Source organism: Sphaeramia orbicularis, chromosome 13, assembly GCF_902148855.1.
Source record: "Sphaeramia orbicularis chromosome 13, fSphaOr1.1, whole genome shotgun sequence".
NCBI lineage: Eukaryota > Metazoa > Chordata > Actinopteri > Kurtiformes > Apogonidae > Sphaeramia > Sphaeramia orbicularis.
Genome location: NC_043969.1, coordinates 3,211,310 through 3,228,451, shown reverse-complemented (window position 1 = coordinate 3,228,451; position 17,142 = coordinate 3,211,310).

The window sequence follows — 17,142 nt, the reverse complement described above, 5'->3', positions numbered from 1 at the left end:
TGTGTGTGTGCAGGTATATAAATCAGTGTATAGTGTGTGTTCATAACTGTGCCAGTGGAACTTCATCTGATGTTCTACTAATCTGACCTAAACTCCACTCTCCTTCTCCTAAATCTCTGAAACTTTCTAACACTAGTCAAACTCCTCTTCTCAAAAACCCACAACCTTCTGAAGGATTGTGTCCATTTTGAAGCATTTGGACTTTGACACCCCGCCCTTCATTCAAAGCTGCAGTGACACGTCACCGATACGCATGTGACCTAATGAAGCTTCATTTGGGGAGTCACGTGATTGTTCTCCCGGTGAAGCGAGGCTTCCAAACATCTTGTCGCGATACTTCTGCTGTGAAGCCCCGACACAGAGTGGAGCGTCTGCTTCGAGCGTAACATCACTAGTGTGAGCGCAAACAGGCTTTAAAGGGTTACACTTAAAGCTGCCTGTTTGGAACTGCAGCGGTGGGTGGTTTTTGGTAAACAGGTGGGTTATCTGTGCTTTAGATTCAAAATAATCAGGTATTTGAAATGGAAATAGCCTGGGCACAGGGTTTCAGTTGTCTAATTATGTCCATTAATTATAGTTCTAGTAGTGAGTGTGTTGGGTTTAAATAGTGTTAATTGAATGTAATTATTTGGATTTTTTGTTTCTGCTTATTCTATTTATTCAGATGTGTTAAATATTTTATATATTATTATATATTTCTCATTAATCAATTTAAATCAAACCACTTCTGTGCTGTATTTTATCAACATGTAAATATCTATTTTTCTATCTAATGGTGATTTTGTATTTATAGCATTTTGCTCTTATTGGTCAATTAACTGTTGTTTGTTTGTGTGTTTGTTTAAAGGTTTTCCACCTAAAGGTTAAACACCATTACTGCATTCAGTGTATGTGCACCAAACCACCTGTGCCTCTGAACTGTAATAAAAGAAAAAAAAAAAGAGGAAAAAGTCGTCCTGGGAATCTTTGGAGTGAAGTCCAGTTGCACAAACCTCCTCCAGATAAATTGGTTTGAACTTCTCATCAAATTCTGTGAGTAGTTGAGGTTGTGATTAATGCAGATGTATATAAATATGAAATGTGTGTATATACATGTCAATTGGAATGTAGAAGTGCAGATCTCATAAATGCTCTCTGATCTCAGTTCAAAAGTTCCTATTAAAAACAGAATGTGAATCCAGTGAAATGAGCCCATTCATCTGTATGAGCTGTAGTTCCATGAGGCGGCCAGTAGAGGGCGGAGGGGGGTCACACCTGGAGACCAGGACCAGGTTTTGCTGATCTAGTCTGGTTCTGTTCAGTCTGGTTCCTCGTTTTCCTTATTTATTTATTTTTTCCCCCAGATTTTATTCTTTTTTTTTTTTTTTTTTTTTCGAACATGCAAAGAAAATCAGACCAAACAAAGCAAATGAAGACATAAACAAAATCCCATTTAAATGGACAGAATCTCTCTTCAGCACATACAAGTCTGAATATTGCATGGTGGAAAAGGAGTAGGAAGAAGTCTAAACTTATTTCATCCTACCCCTCTGTGCTTTTACACCTTTATCATTAACTTTATACAACAATCAGCCCATACTATTTCCCTAATTTTAGCATCGAACCACAACAATCCATAATGCAGTAAGTGAATGATCCCCAACAGTCTGTTCATGTCAGTGCAGTCGTACAAACAGACTCAACAAATCCAACATTCTCTTCAATAATTCCAGCAGATTTATCAGTACAACATCATTCCTAAACAAACAGGCCTCATTGTCATTATTAAATACTGGACCTCTCAACAATCAATTCTTTAGATCTTTTTTTAAACTGAATTCTGTTTGATATTTGTTTGATCTCCACACACAGTTTGTTCCACAGTTTTCCTCCACAGATGCTCATACACAAACTTTTTAACCTCGTCCGTACTTTAGGAATCTTTAAATTTAACTTTCCCCTTAAATCAGAGCCTCCCTCTCTTTCACTAAACATTTGTTGAATATTGCCCGCTAGTAAATTGTTCTTTGCTTTCTATATTATTGGAATAGTTTTGAATTCCACAAGGTCAATGAGTTGGACAGTTTTGGATAAAGGTCAAAATAATGGATTTGTGTGTTCACCAAAACCAACATTGTGAACGATTCTTCTTGCTCTTTTTTGCAGCAGAAAAAGTCTGTGTACTGAACTTGTATCTGTATTTCCCCATCCCTCCAAACAGTCACTTAAATAAGGTCAGATCAATGAATTCTACAGAATGTTCAGTGATTTCGGATCTAATCTCCCCTTTGCTCTGGCCAGGACTCAGATGCTTCTGGATCGTTTGTTTTCTACATGTTTTATGTGAGGTTTCCAGCAAATTTGATCCTCAATTATCACTCCCACAAACTTGTTTTGATTCACCCTTTCTAGATCTACACCCTCTATTTGGACCTTTACCTCATTACTGCTTTTACATTTACCAAAAATCATGAATTTTGTTTTCCACAGATTTATTGACAACTTATTTTTGTCAAACCATCATTTAGTTTTCTTTAGCTCAGAAGTGATTATGTCCAAAAGTTGCTGCAAATCCTCACCGGTTCCCAGAATATTTGTGTCATCAGCATATAATATAAATTTAATTTGTTCAGACACTTTACATATATCATTAATATACATTAGAAACAGTTTAGGTCCCAACACTGACCCCTGGGGGACACCACACACAATACCCAAACCCTCAGTCTCTCATCATCACAAACTGTTTCCTGTTCTCCAAATAGCTTCAAACCAAATTTAGCACCACTCCCCTGATTCCAGACTGTTCCAGTTTATTGATTAAAATGTCATGATTTACGGAATCAAATGCTTTTTTTTAAATCAATGAAAACTCCAACTGTGAATTTTTTATTGTCTTTTTTTATTGCCTTTTCACAACTATCATGTCGATATCTTCACAGTCAGTAGATGTTTTATTTGGACATTTATTAACAGTTTCTTTCAGTTTATTTCTTTTTCATCAGTGGCTTTGAGAAACATTGAATTTGGATTTTGATCTATTGATACTCCATTACTCTGATCTGTTGATACTCCATTACTCTGATCTGTTGATACTCCATTACTCTGATCTATTGATACTCCATTACTATGATCTATTGATACTCCATTACTCTGATCTGTTGATACTCCATTACCCTGATCTGTTGATACTCCATTACTCTGATCTGTTGGTACTCCATTACCCTGATCTATTGATACTCCATTACTCTGATCTGTTGATACTCCATTACCCTGATCTATTGATACTCCATTACTCTGATCTATTGATACTCCATTACTCTAATCTGTTGATACTCCATTACCCTGATCTATTGATACTCCATTACTCTGATCTATGGATACTCCATTACTCAGATCTGTTGCTGGAGCAGGAATTGTATGTGCCCAGTTTGGTCCAACATTACCACAGAACTCATTCCACATGTTCTCCACCAGGTCCCTATTACTGATATTGAAATTCTTTTCAGTGACAGAATTGGGGTAATTCTCTTTACTAGGAGCATTTCTAATAATACTGTTGAATCCATTCCATATGCCTTTAATATTATTTGTATTATTTTCTAGTATTTCTTTCTAGTATTCCTTCTTCCATATTCTCATTATATTAGTTCACTTATTTTTGTATTTCTTGTATTTATTTTCCGTCTCCTTAGTTCCATATTTTATAAACTCTCTATATAGTGTATTTTTCTTTTTCCATGCATTTTTGAACCCCTTTGTGATCCATTGATTCTCCTTCTGTTTTCCTCTTCTACTATATTGTTTGATTGCACAATGTTTCTCATATAAAGCCTTAAATATTCTTAGAAAACTATCCAAAGCCTTATCTACATGATTCTCTTTATAAATTGGTCAAATGCTTGTAGATGGTTTTTTTCATTTGTCCACAGATTCCTCTGTCCTGACGCGTCTATAGTCATATTTATTGTCTATTTGAGTGTTTCTGTGGTTGTTCTTATAGACAATACAGACTGGTAAGTGGTCACTGATGTCATTTATTAAGAATCCACTCACTGTGATATTGTCTGTGACATTTGTCCATATATTGTCCATTAATGTTGCACAGTGAGATGTGATCCTGCTGGGTCTGGGGATTTTTGGAAACAAATTACAACTGTACAGTGTATTTATAAATTCTTCTGTCATTTGATTTGGGTTGAGCAAATTGATGTTAAAGTCACCGCAAATAAACCTAACTTTTGGATTTGCTTTTGACAGATATTCCTCCATCCAATCTTTAAATAAGTCAATATTAGAACTTGGTGCTCTGTATATGCAACTCAGAAGAACATTTTTCTTTTTCTTCATAAATATTTCTATAGTGACACATTCTAATACGTTATCCACCACTGTTGACTTGTTTTCCATTACCTTCAAATCCAGATTCCTGTCTACGAACAAAGCAACACCACCCCCACTCTAGTTTTGTCTGTTAATGGAAACCATCTCATAACCTTCAATTCCAAAATCCATAGCCCTATTGCTATTGAAGCAGGTTTCTGATCTAGCTCTAATATTGGAAGGACATTTGAATGGACTTCAAAAGTATTTGATGTTCTGAAAGTTGGCATAAAGGCTTCTGCTGTTCAAATGGATCATTGATAAACCATTGTCCATGTTGATGCTGCTGTTCAATTCTTCTTGGGTAGAATAGTTACAGCTTTCGTTAATGTCAGAGAAAAAGTTGTTCTCTGGATCAATGTCATTTTCAGTTTGATGTGAATGATGTTCAGTGGACTGGAAGTTTTGGAACTGCAGTTCATCCCACTCTGTGATGTTTTGTAGTGAATGATTGAGTCCAGTCTGTGTAGAAGTTGTTCCTGTTGCCATGAAGAACAGTGAGTGTCTGCAGACCTGCTTTATGATTGCATTTGTCTGGTACTTTGGCGTGCTACTGCGTGGATGAAGAACTAGTTTGTCATGTCGAAGGTCGCCAATGTCTCCTTTTTGTCTCGCAGCTCGCAATTCCGGCATCAGTTCTTTCCTTTTCCTTTTCAGCGCATCAGTAAAGTCCTCACTGATGTCCATTTTTGTTCCCTTTAGTCTTTTTGTGCATTGAAGAATGGCAGCTCTGTCCTTCTATCTAAAAAATGTCCCTCCAATGGGCCTGGGTCTGTCCCCTCCAGGTTTGCCTGTGCGTGGGCCCGTTCCATCTCTATTCCCTGGTGCATCTGAAGGTTTTCAGCTCAAACCTTTTTCACCTTCTCTTCTGTCTCTGCCCAAGTTTCCCCAGGTGACTCCACCATTCCCTCAAAAACCAGCTTATTTGGCCTTGACTGCCCCTCAAGCTCTTCCATCTGGTCTGTGACAGCTATCAGACTGTCACACACTCTGAAAACGTCTGACTGCACTGAATGACCACCTTCTGAGAGCTTAGAGCACAGGTGTCAAACATGCGGCCCAGGGGCCAAATCTGGCCCACCAAAGGGTCCGGTCTGGCCCTTGGGATGAATTTATGAAATACAAAAATAGATATTAAGAAATGAACAATCATTTTAGTTCAGGTTTCACATGCAGACCAATTCAATCTCCAATAGGTCAGACCAGTCAAATTCTATCATAATAATCTAGAAATACTCACAACTCCAGATTTTTCTCTTTGTAAATGTAAATATTTTCATGTATTTATACTAAAACAAAGTATAATTTCACAAAAAATTTGAATAATCTGAACAAATGTGAAAAAACCTGAAATGTCTTAAGAAAAATAAGTGTAATTGTAATAATATTCTGCCTGATACTAAATGTTTTGTGTATTTGTAGATCCATTGTGATTTGTATGTAATAATGAACATGTGGAAATGATAAACTGAGGAAGAATATTGTTAAAATGACACTTATTCTTTCAGTTTGTTGAAGTTATTCACATTGTTTGAAAGGACAGTTTGTAGATGTCAACATTTTCATTGTTTAATTTGACTTTTTTCACTGTAAAATATAGAGAAAAGTTTGGAGTTGACATTATTTCTCTATTATTCTGTTATTATTTGACTGGTTGGGCCCACTGGAGATCAAATTTAGCTGAATGTGGAACTGAACTAACATGAGTTTGACAGCCCTGGCTTAGAGTTTTCAGATTTGAACTGGTCCACTTCCTTTTGTGTGTATTGGAGGCTCTTTTTGAACTCCTGAAGGTCCCTTGTCAGCCCCTCCAGCCTGGTGTTTGTGGAGTCCATGATGATCTTCACAAACCCCTTCAAGTTCTCCTGTTGTTGATTGAACAGTGCTGTGAATAGTTCCTTTTGCTGTTGTAGTAGCTCAGATACCTGGGACAGTCAAACATACTCTTCATCCGCTCTAGCCTCTGCTTTTGACTTGGGTGGCATTTTATGTGTTTTTTTTTTTTGAACAGCAGCAGTTGAACACAGTACCTTTAAGCCTGGTGGCTGGCTGCTGCTGGTGTTGGATCCTGGCCTGGCGGCTAGCTACTGGTGGGATTTAGTTGGTTTAGTTCTTTTTTCTAGTACATTATTCATTTTGGATCAGATTTACAGTTTGTTCTGATGATTTTTTTCTCATTTCTTGGTAATTTTCATGACATTAATTAAAATTCTAGTCAATAAATACACATCTGAATGAGGCAGGTCTATAAGTACGTCAAAGACTATGACTTCTGTGTTTAGTGTGTGTGTGTGTGTGTGTGTGTGTGTGTGTGTGCGTGTGTGTGTGTGTGTGTGTGTAATATTTCTTCTTTTATCTGTTCTTACTTCAACTAGAAGAGCTCTGTCCACTTTTAGACTTTGAATTTATATGTGTGAGTTTTGGAAACACAGACTTTCAGTAGTTGCTTCTGTTGACTGTTTGACACTTTTGTCAGATCTCCAAGAGTTGATTCCAATTCAGTTTTTAGTCCAACGGCCCAAAGGCTCTGATGGACTATTATTGGGATCAGTTGGCGTCCATCTGTCTGTCATGAGTCCATAAACAATTTTTACACAATCTTGATATTTGTCGACCAAGTTTGTTCAAAGAATTAGGAAATACTGATTTTTGAATTTTTTTATTTTTTTTTTTAAATTTCCTTTGGCTTATAATGAGACACATTTCAAAGTGCTATAACTTGAAAGTCGTTCAAAAATATTGATTTAATTAGTATTGGCAATAGATAGGAAGTCACATATGGGCTTTCAGTGGGTGCCATGACCTTTGACCTGGAGTGAGTTTGAAAGTTCAAACCCAAAGTCATCTATGTCCAGATCTCTAGAACCTTCTTCTCCAAAACCGTCTTCCAGAATCAATTGAAATTCACAGCAAAGGTTCCTTTGGGCAAGATCTACCACATTTCTTCAAAGAATTAGAAAATACTGATTTTTGAATTCTTTATGAATTTTTCAAATTTTTTAAAAATCCCCTTTGGTTTCTAATGAGACACATTTCGAAGTGCTATAAGTTCAAACAGTTGAATACATTGATATAATTACTGTTGGTAATAGATAAGAAGACACATATGGGCTTTCATTTGGTGCCATGACCTTTGACCTTGAGTGGCCTTGAAAGGTCAAACAAATGCCAGTTAATGTCTTTAAATATGCCGTTGGACTCCAGGAGCCTTGGTCCTATTTTGAAGTTATGAATGAAAAAAACTGAAGGAAGAGAAAAAAGGCTGCTGTCCCTGGACAATATATGCTGTAATATTTGAATGGGAAACAAACTGTTCTAAAGCATACCAGTGTTGAGGGGGATTTAATTGGCTGCAGGGGTGGGGCTCTCGGGGGGCCCAGTACAGAGGGGCGGACTCCAACCCCATCCCTTAAAAGGACTGAATTTAGTCCCACTCAGTTGTTGTTGGGACAGCTCAATGGGTGTGTGACAGGTTAAAATGCCTTGGCGCATTATTTTTTTTGAAATGTTTTTCATAGGTCATTAATACATTTATTTGTTTTCAGGTATTATTATAGATTTACATGTGTCTTTACTGAAGTGCACAGGTAATGTATAATTGCATTTATATTTAATTAATAAGGGAATATATAGGTTTATATAAATTAAATTTTATGTTTAAAATAGTAATTAAAATCATACATATTTTGTTTAAAAATTAAATGCATTTAGAAAAGGTTTTATTTAAAACAAGTAAAATACAGTTTGTTCGATGTTTCATGTCTGATTGATTTATACTGTCTGGAAGGAAGTTGTTGTGCGCATGTGCACCGTGGAGGTGAGCGTTGTAATGGCGGCTGTTGAATAAACATCATACGAGTGAGGAAAGCACAGCGAGTTCGTTGTTATTTCAACACCACATACAGCGCAGCCATCTCCCTCGAACGTCCGGGCGGAGAGCGCAACATTTTGGAGGCACCGCTGGGATGTTTGGCCTGAGTATTATCCGCCAGCAGTAAGTGGAAGCTAGCACCAAACATCCCCCAACAAACCCAGCGTCAGACAGAGTAGCGTCGTCGGTCCTCGTGGCTTTTTCTTCATGTGCTCCGGTTGTATCTCGGTGCGCACAACCACCACTAGAGAGCGCCGTAAGTCCATGAAATTAATGAGCCCACGTTGAACTGTTAATGCCCACATCGTAATGGAGTCGGAGCTGGAGACTTTACAGTTGGAAGTCAAAGGTGCGCTGTTTGAACTGAATGTTGGGCAGTTATTGAAGTTATGTACTGAAATACAAATACCTGGACTGGGAACAGAACAGCTTAAAGGCAAGACTCGAAGCCAGCTAATAAGCATGGTCACAAGCTACATTGAAAGAGATGAATTAGCTGAGCTAGAAGATGAAGGAATGTCTGATTTGTTGAATATTAAGGACCTGATTGAAAATATAAAAGTGGCTGAGCTAGAATTAGCTGAACTAAGTGACAAAGGTGAAGAAAAACACAGAGAAGAGCTTCAAAAAGAGGTAAATGCATTACGAACAACACTCCGAGAAAAGAAGATGCTACGCAACAGCTACTGAGTAGAAAGCTAAGTCTACCTAACACACCGATACAGAAAAAAATCACAGCGCCCCCAGACAGTGCTGTATGGCGCAAAGACTTTAAGATATCTGGACAAATAGGTGAGCCTGGACAAAAAGATAAGCTGACATTTTCTAGTTTGTCCAGACAAATTGAATGTGGACTCAGTAAAGGCTACCATGAGGATGAGATCATCGATGCAGTGATTCGCGCCATCACACCAGGTCTGCAGTTGAGGAGCTACCTCGAAGGGAAAGGAGACCTCACTCTACCTGCTCTGCAGAGAATCCTCAGGTCCCACTACCAGGAGAGAGGAGCTACTGAATTGTACAAGCAGCTCTCATCTGAAGTACAAAATAGTAAAGAGACTCCACATAACTTTCTTCTGAGAGCCATGGACCTTCGCCAAAAGATTCTCTTTGCATCTCAGGAAGCCGAGTCAGGTTTGAAATATGATCCTGCTTTGGTCCAAAGTTTATTCCTGCATACAGTTCTAACAGGGTTACAGAGTGACAATGTAAAGAGTGACATGCAGCCTTTCCTCCTTCAGACCACCACAACAGACGAAGTACTGTTAGAAAAATTAAATACAGCATGTGCAAATGAAAAAGAACGACAGGACAAAAAGAAAAATGCTGCTCCACGAGTGACCACAGTTAACACTGTCCAATCAGGTGATCCACCAACTACTACAGAGAAGAAGACCGTCCTGAAACAAAGCACTGTTACTCTGCCCCCTGAGCTCCTGTCAGAGATTAAAGAGATGCGGTCAGAAATGGTGCTTTTAAAGGACCTGCGGGCTGAAATGTCCCAAATCAGAGAGACTATGCAAAAACCCATGGCCATTTCACAGCCCACCAGCGGAGAACCTGAACATCTACCTGACCACTATTCTGGACAGGTTTTCACTCCACGTCCATCGTACCAGATGGATCCACCAGCTAGACACTACTATACTCAGCGCTCCCCAGCAGCTCTTCAGCAGTACCATCCAGCACCGGGCCCCGGACCAAGGAGGGGGACAGCTCAGTTCCAACAGCGGTTTGCTCCTCAGTGGTACTACATGCCCCGCCCACAGCCCAGGTGTTATTCTTGTATTCAGGCAGGTGAAGAGTATTGTCAGCACTGTTTTAAATGTGGGAGTAGTGAGCATTTTAGAGCAGGCTGTAGAGCACAAAACCCAGTAAGACCAGCGAGGGGTAGTTCTTTAAACTAGAAGGGGTCACTTCAGCGGGACGTGGTGTGACCACTGACACAGATAGGTCCCAGTGTTACGGTTGTGCTATGAAAAGTGAGACTCTGAATTTAAAGTGTTGTTCAGTGTGTAAAAGTGCCCTTTACTGCTCCAAAGAATGCCAAGCACAGCACTGGCCCATTCACAAAACTGAATGTAAGCCCCACAAATATGGTAGTTCTCATAAGAGATATAAACAGTCATCTGTTAAACACACAAATAAGAGACAGTGTGATAAAGGCAATCTACCTTCAGTCAGGGAGTTATTTGGGAAGAAATGTCTTATTCGATGCTTTCTGGGTAACAAAAGGGTTGAAGCACTTTGGGACTCAGGGTCACAGGTGTGTGCTGTAGATGAGTTATGGAAAAGAACTCATTTACCTGAGGTACCACTGAAGAGTGTGAATGAGCTTATTGACCCCAATGATACTCTTAATATTGTGGCAGCTAATGGGACAGATATGCCTAATGTAGGATGGCTGGAGGTACCATTTAAACTTACTGCCAATGACTCTGAGCTACTTATACCAGTTTTAGTACTAAAAGGTAATCAGCAGCAGTGTCCTATCATAGGATTCAATGTGATTGAGCATCTTGTGTTAGACAGCCTCTCAGATAAGACTGACCTAGGGGAAACAGAGAAGCTTTTAAAATCGGTTAAAGTAGCATTCCCCCACCTTCAGAACAGCTAAGCAGCCGCCTTCATAAAAGCAGTTAGTGCGGGACAAGTGCATGAATACAGTGTAAAAACAACAAACGAGAGAGTCACTATACCTAGCCATAGCTCACTTTTTATTGATTGTAAGGTGCAGGCTAAGCCCTTTAGAGAAGATGTCTCATTGATTTTGAACCGAGTGAAAATCCACAGTGGCCAGACGGCTTAGAGTTTTGTGACACATTGGTCTCAGTTGAGGCAGGTTCTAGCCCAAAGATAGTTGTTAGTGTCCAGAACCCTACCAACCATGACATCACACTATCAGCAAAGACTCTTATTGGTACAGTGCAGTCTGTAGGGTCTATCTATCCAGCTAACATCTTCAAAAGAGACCTTTCTTCTGCCATTATCAATGAGGTTCTTGTCCAGGATGCGACAGGCTGCACCCCCACCAGCGAGCAATGGGACCCTCCCGTTGACCTGTCTCATCTGGATGAAGACAAAAGAAAGACTGTTCAGCAGATGTTAAAAGAGGAATCAGCATCATTTTCAAAGACAGATGATGACATAGGGTGTGTGACAAATCTGCAGATGGACATTTTGTTAAAAGACACAGAGCCAGTTTCAAAGACATACCTCTCTGTACCAAAGCCACTGTACAGAGAGATGAAAGACTATTTACAGAACCTAATAGTGCAGGGGTGGGTGGAAAAATCGACTTCCTCCTATTTCTCCCCTGTAGTCTGTGTCAGAAAAAAAGACGGTACACTACGCTTATGTACTGACTACAGAGAGCTAAATCGGAAGATACACCCTGACCGACACCCCATTCCTCGGGTACAGGACGTGATGGACAGCCTGGGGGGTAACACCATCTTCTCGGTTCTGGACCAAGGTAAAGCGTACCACCAGGGGTTCATGTCCAAGGAGAGCCGACACCTGACCGCCTTTGTGACCCCCTGGGGCCTTTATGAGTGGATCAGAATCCCTTTTGGGCTCATGAATGCACCAGCAGCGTTCCAGTGGTGTATGGAACAATGTCTGGAGGGACTACGGGATGAGGTATGTGTCCCCTATCTTGATGACATTCTTGTTTTCAGCAGAACATTTGACAGCCATGTTGAGGACGTCAGGAGAGTGCTGCGACGCCTCAGAGAAAATGGAGTAAAACTCAAACCCCGAAAATGTGACCTCTTCAAACCGGAAGTGAGATACCTCGGCAGGATTGTTTCTGCTGAGGGGAGTAGGATGGATCCGGCAGAAACAGTTGCAGTGCGTGCCCTGAAGAACAAGCAGCCAGGTACGGTTGGTGAGCTTAGAGCCATCCTGGGACTACTGAGCTATTATAGACAATACATCAAAGATTTCTCTCGTATTGCTAGCCCCTTGTATGACTTACTTAAAGCCCCTTTAAATGTTGACACCCAGCAGCACTGAGGAAAAAAATGGACAGTGAAACAAAATAACAGTGTGCCTCCCAATACACCTGTTCAGTGGAGTGATGAGCATCAGTCAGTATTAGAACAGTTAATAGACTGTTTAGTTCAACCTCCTGTTCTAGGTTTCCCTGACTTTGCACAGCCTTTAATTTTACACACAGATGCTTCTAACCAGGGTTTAGGTGCTGTGTTATATCAAAGACAAAATGGCAAACTCCGTGTGACAGCCTATGGTTCTCGGACTTTAACTGCAGCTGAGAAAAATTATAACTTACACTCAGGCAAGTTAGAATTCTTAGCTCTTAAGTGGGCAATCACAGAGAAGTTTCGCGATTATTTGTACTATGCACCATTCTTCACTGTGTTTAGTGACAATAATCCACTCACTTATGAACTGTCTACTGCTAAGTTAAATGCAACAGGGTGCAGATGGGTTGCGGAACTTGCAGATTTTCATTTTACTGTAAAGTATCGCCCTGGTAAAGAAAATGTGGATGCAGGCAGTTTGTCTAGGATGCCCCTAGATATGGAAACCTAGATGGAAGAATGTTCAAAGGAGATGTCGTATGATGCGGTGAGTGCAGCCGCACAAGCAGTTGGCCAACAGAATGAGCCCAGTGTAGCTTGGTCTATGGGTATCTCAGCTAAGTGTGCCACAGTGTCACTGAGCACCCCAGTAGCTCCTTTAACTGTAGGACAGATCAAGTTAGACCAAGAGACTGATCCCATTATTGGACAGATCATCAGATACAAACTGGCAGAGGCAAAACCATCAGGTGTTGAACTAACAAAACTTTGTCCACAGGTTGTTTGTCTTGTGAGGGAATGGGACAAGTTACACTTTAATGACAGAGGTGTTTTATATCGGAAAACAATGAACAGGATTCAACTACTGCTTCCTGAAAAGCACAGGGTTACAGTGTTAAAGGAACTGCATGATGAAATGGGCCACCATGGTGTAGAAAGGACTCTTTCTCTTATAAGGGATCGTTTTTACTGGCCCTTTATGCAAAAACAAATAGAGGACTATGTACTGAGAGAGTGTGTGTGTCTGAAACACAAGAGGCCAAACCATGAGACCAGAGCGCCCCTCACTAATATTGTGACCACTCAGCCTTTTGAACTTGTCTCTGTTGACTTTTTACATCTAGACAAATGCAAGGGTGGTTATGAATATGTGCTTGTGTTAGTTGACCATTTTACACGTTTCGGCCAGGCTTACGCCACAACATCCAAATCTGGTAAAACAGCTGCAGACAAAATCTTTAATGACTATGCTTTAAAGTTTGGGTTCCCACAAAGGCTTCACCACGACCAGGGTGGTGAATTCGAAAATCAGTTGTTTGCTCAACTAAAGGGATACTGTGGGGTCGCAGGCTCAAGAACAACTCCTTACCACCCACAGGGAAATGGGCAAGTTGAGTGATTCAATCGAACACTGATCCAGATGTTAAAGACATTGACAGAGAAACAAAAGAGTAACTGGAAGGACTCACTAATCAAACTGATTTATGCATACAACTGTACTAAAAGTGAGGTGACAGGGTTTTCTCCTTTTTACTTACTTTATGGACGCTCACCATGTTTACCAGTTGACATGTTGTTTAGTTTGGCTCCAGACTCTCACCAGAGTGACACTAACCAGAAAGACTACATGAAGAAGTGGAAACAAGGTATGGAGGAAGCGTATGTGATTACGCGGGAAAATGCAAGTAAAGCTGCTGTCAGGAGTAAGAGACTGTATGACAGTAGACTAAAGTATTCAGCTCTGCTGCCTGGTGATCGTGTTTTAGTTAGGAACTTGACTCCACGTGGAGGTCCAGGCAAACTGAGAAACTACTGGGAGGATGTTGTTCATACAGTGGTCCGTCAAGTGAGCAAAGACATTCCTGTTTATGAACTGAAGCCTGAGAGGGGTAAGGGCAGATCTAGAATATTACACCGTAATCTCTTACTACCATGTGACCACTTGCCATTAGAGACTTCTCTACAGCCCCGCCCAAAGAAAAAGATCACGACACAACATTCGGACAAGACACCAGAAATGGATTCAGAAGAGGACGATGATGAGGATGAGGATGGGTATTATCCAGTGCTGCATCACCAGAGCGCCCGACCGGATTCACCGGAACCGCAGGATGTGAGCTTCACGGAAACACCCCATCATGACCAACCTGAGGATGAACTGCCCGACAGAGCCTGACACCACAGAGACTGACCATCCTCCAGAGAGCGACATTAGTCAGGAACTGGACTTAACTGTGGAGGTACGTCTCCATTCACCTCCTCCACCTCTTTCTCCTGCCTATAGTCATCTTGGTGATGGACAGAATCAGCGACCACAACGAGAACACAGGAGACCTAAGGTATTCACTTATGATAGACTTGGTTCACCATCTTGTTACAGTGTAAGGATGTTGCCATATTATGTTGGACAGAGCATGCGTTGGATGTAAAATGCACATCTTTATTATGTTCCAGAGTCTTACAGACAGGGTTAATAGACACTTTACATAACAGAGCTTGAGTTAAGAGATTCATGCTTTGAAAGATTGTGATATTGAGTTTTATGTCAGTGTTATTGACAATGCAACAGCGCTTATATACATAAGACAATAGAATGTGTTGTGTGTTTAATACAAGATACACAGGTTTGATAAGATGGTAGAGTGAAATGTGCACAGAATGACTCCTGATGAGTGTTACTCAAACAGAATGTATGAAAAGAGTTCCAGTCTGTAAACTGTTGATTATTATAATTAATACTTTATTCCAGTTTATAGTACTCTATAATTGTTTTGGTCATGTTGCCCAGCATTTTTTATGTGTAAACAGTACAGATGTTGGGGACAACATCTATTTTGAGGGGGAGTATGTGACAGGTTAAAATGCCTTGGCGCATTATTTTTTTTGAAATGTTTTTCATAGGTCATTAATACATTTATTTGTTTTCAGGTATTATTATAGATTTATATGTGTTGTTACTGAAGTGCACAGGTAATGTATAATTACATTTATATTTAATTAATAAGGGAATATATAGGTTTATATAAATTAAATTTTATGTTTAAAATAATAATTAAAATCATACATATTTTGTTTAAAAATTAAATGCATTTAGAAAAGGTTTTATTTAAAACAAGTAAAATACAGTTTGTTCGATGTTTCATGTCTGATTGATTTATACTGTCTGGAAGGAAGTTGTTGTGCGCATGTGCACCGTGAAGGTGAGCGTTGTAATGGCGGCTGTTGAATAAACAGCGTACGAGTGAGGAAAGCGCAGCGAGTGAGGAAAGCGCAGCGAGTTCGTTGTTATTTCAACACCACATACAGCGCAGCCATCTCCCTCGAATGTCCGGGTGGAGAGCGCAACAGGTGCAGGTCTGCAACAGTCTCAGAGTCCAGTGTTTGTGCTTCTCTCAGTCGGCCCAGCAGAGTTGAGTCATGGTTAGTAAACACTTGAAAGATTGCCAATGCTGTTTAAGGTTTATTCTAAACATTGCATACAAGTGTGTGGTGCATGGCTGGCTTATATTCACTCTCACAATTCCCTTTCGAATGTGCAAATTTAAACATAGGTCGCTGATATGGTCTCCAAATGCAATTTGGGTAAAGTCGTCATCAACAGCCGTCTACCACTGTTATCATCAACCACTTTTCACCTGAGATGAAGCATAGGGCTGTATTTACAAGGCAAAAGGAGCTTTTGTGCACTCTAGAAGGAGGTGACTTGAAAAAGGAGAACAAACTCCAGCTATTTCTTCAAGTTAGAGAAACGTCCCAATACATTTGGCAGCATGACTAAACTCTGTTCAGATGGGGTCATCATACAAGACCCTAAAGTGATTTCCAAGACTTGTGAATTATTTTATAAAAACTTCTATAAGTCTAAATAGTCTATAAAGGACATGGAACATTTGTGTAATTCCTTCGGTAATATTAAAACCATTACCAATACTAATAAAGCTGTGTGTGATGCCCCCATCTCTGTACTGGATATTGAAGATGCTATTAAAAAAAGGAAACTCAATAAGAGTCCAGGGAACGACGGACTGACTTCAGAAATATACAAATGATTTTCCAAGGACTTATCAGGCTTTTTACATTAGGTCTATATAGAAAGCATTGCTAATGAAAAGCTCCTCCTTCTTTGACTCAGGGACGAATCACTTTAATTCCTAAACCACAAACAGACGTTCTATTGTTAGATAATTGGAGACCTGTTTCACTCCTAAATAATGATTACAAAATAATTGCTATGTGTTTGGCTAAAAATATTCAAATATACACTTAATGATATCATTGATGAAACACAGTCTGGTTTAATCACTGGCAGACATATAACAAATAACAGAAGACTGGTAACTGATATTTTGGATCATTCAGAATTAATTACAGATAACAGTTTCATTCTTTTTTTGGATTTTTATAAAGCTTTCGATTCCATTGAACATGAATTCATGTTTAAAGCACTTGATATTTTTGGTTTTGGAAATATGTTTAAAAAATCCATTAAAACATTATATGCAGAAGCAAATAGTTCAATCAAACTCCCATATGGCACGACTAAAAGATTGAATATTAACCCTGGGATCCGTCAAGGATGTCCAATTTCAGCATATCTTTTCCTTCTTCCTGTGCAGTTACTTTGTATTCGTTTTAAAAACAGTGATGTATTAGGTCTGTCTGTTGTTGGCAGAACATTGTCTTCTACTCAACTAGCGGATGACACAACACTTTTTGAAAGGATAAATCTCAGGTTGGTGAAGCACTCACAGTCATCAGTACTTTCTCAGTGTCCTCTGGACTCCAACTGAACATTCCAAAATGTGAACTTCTCCCTGTTAAAAACTGCACAGATACTATTATTTCAGGAGTTCCTGTTCAGCA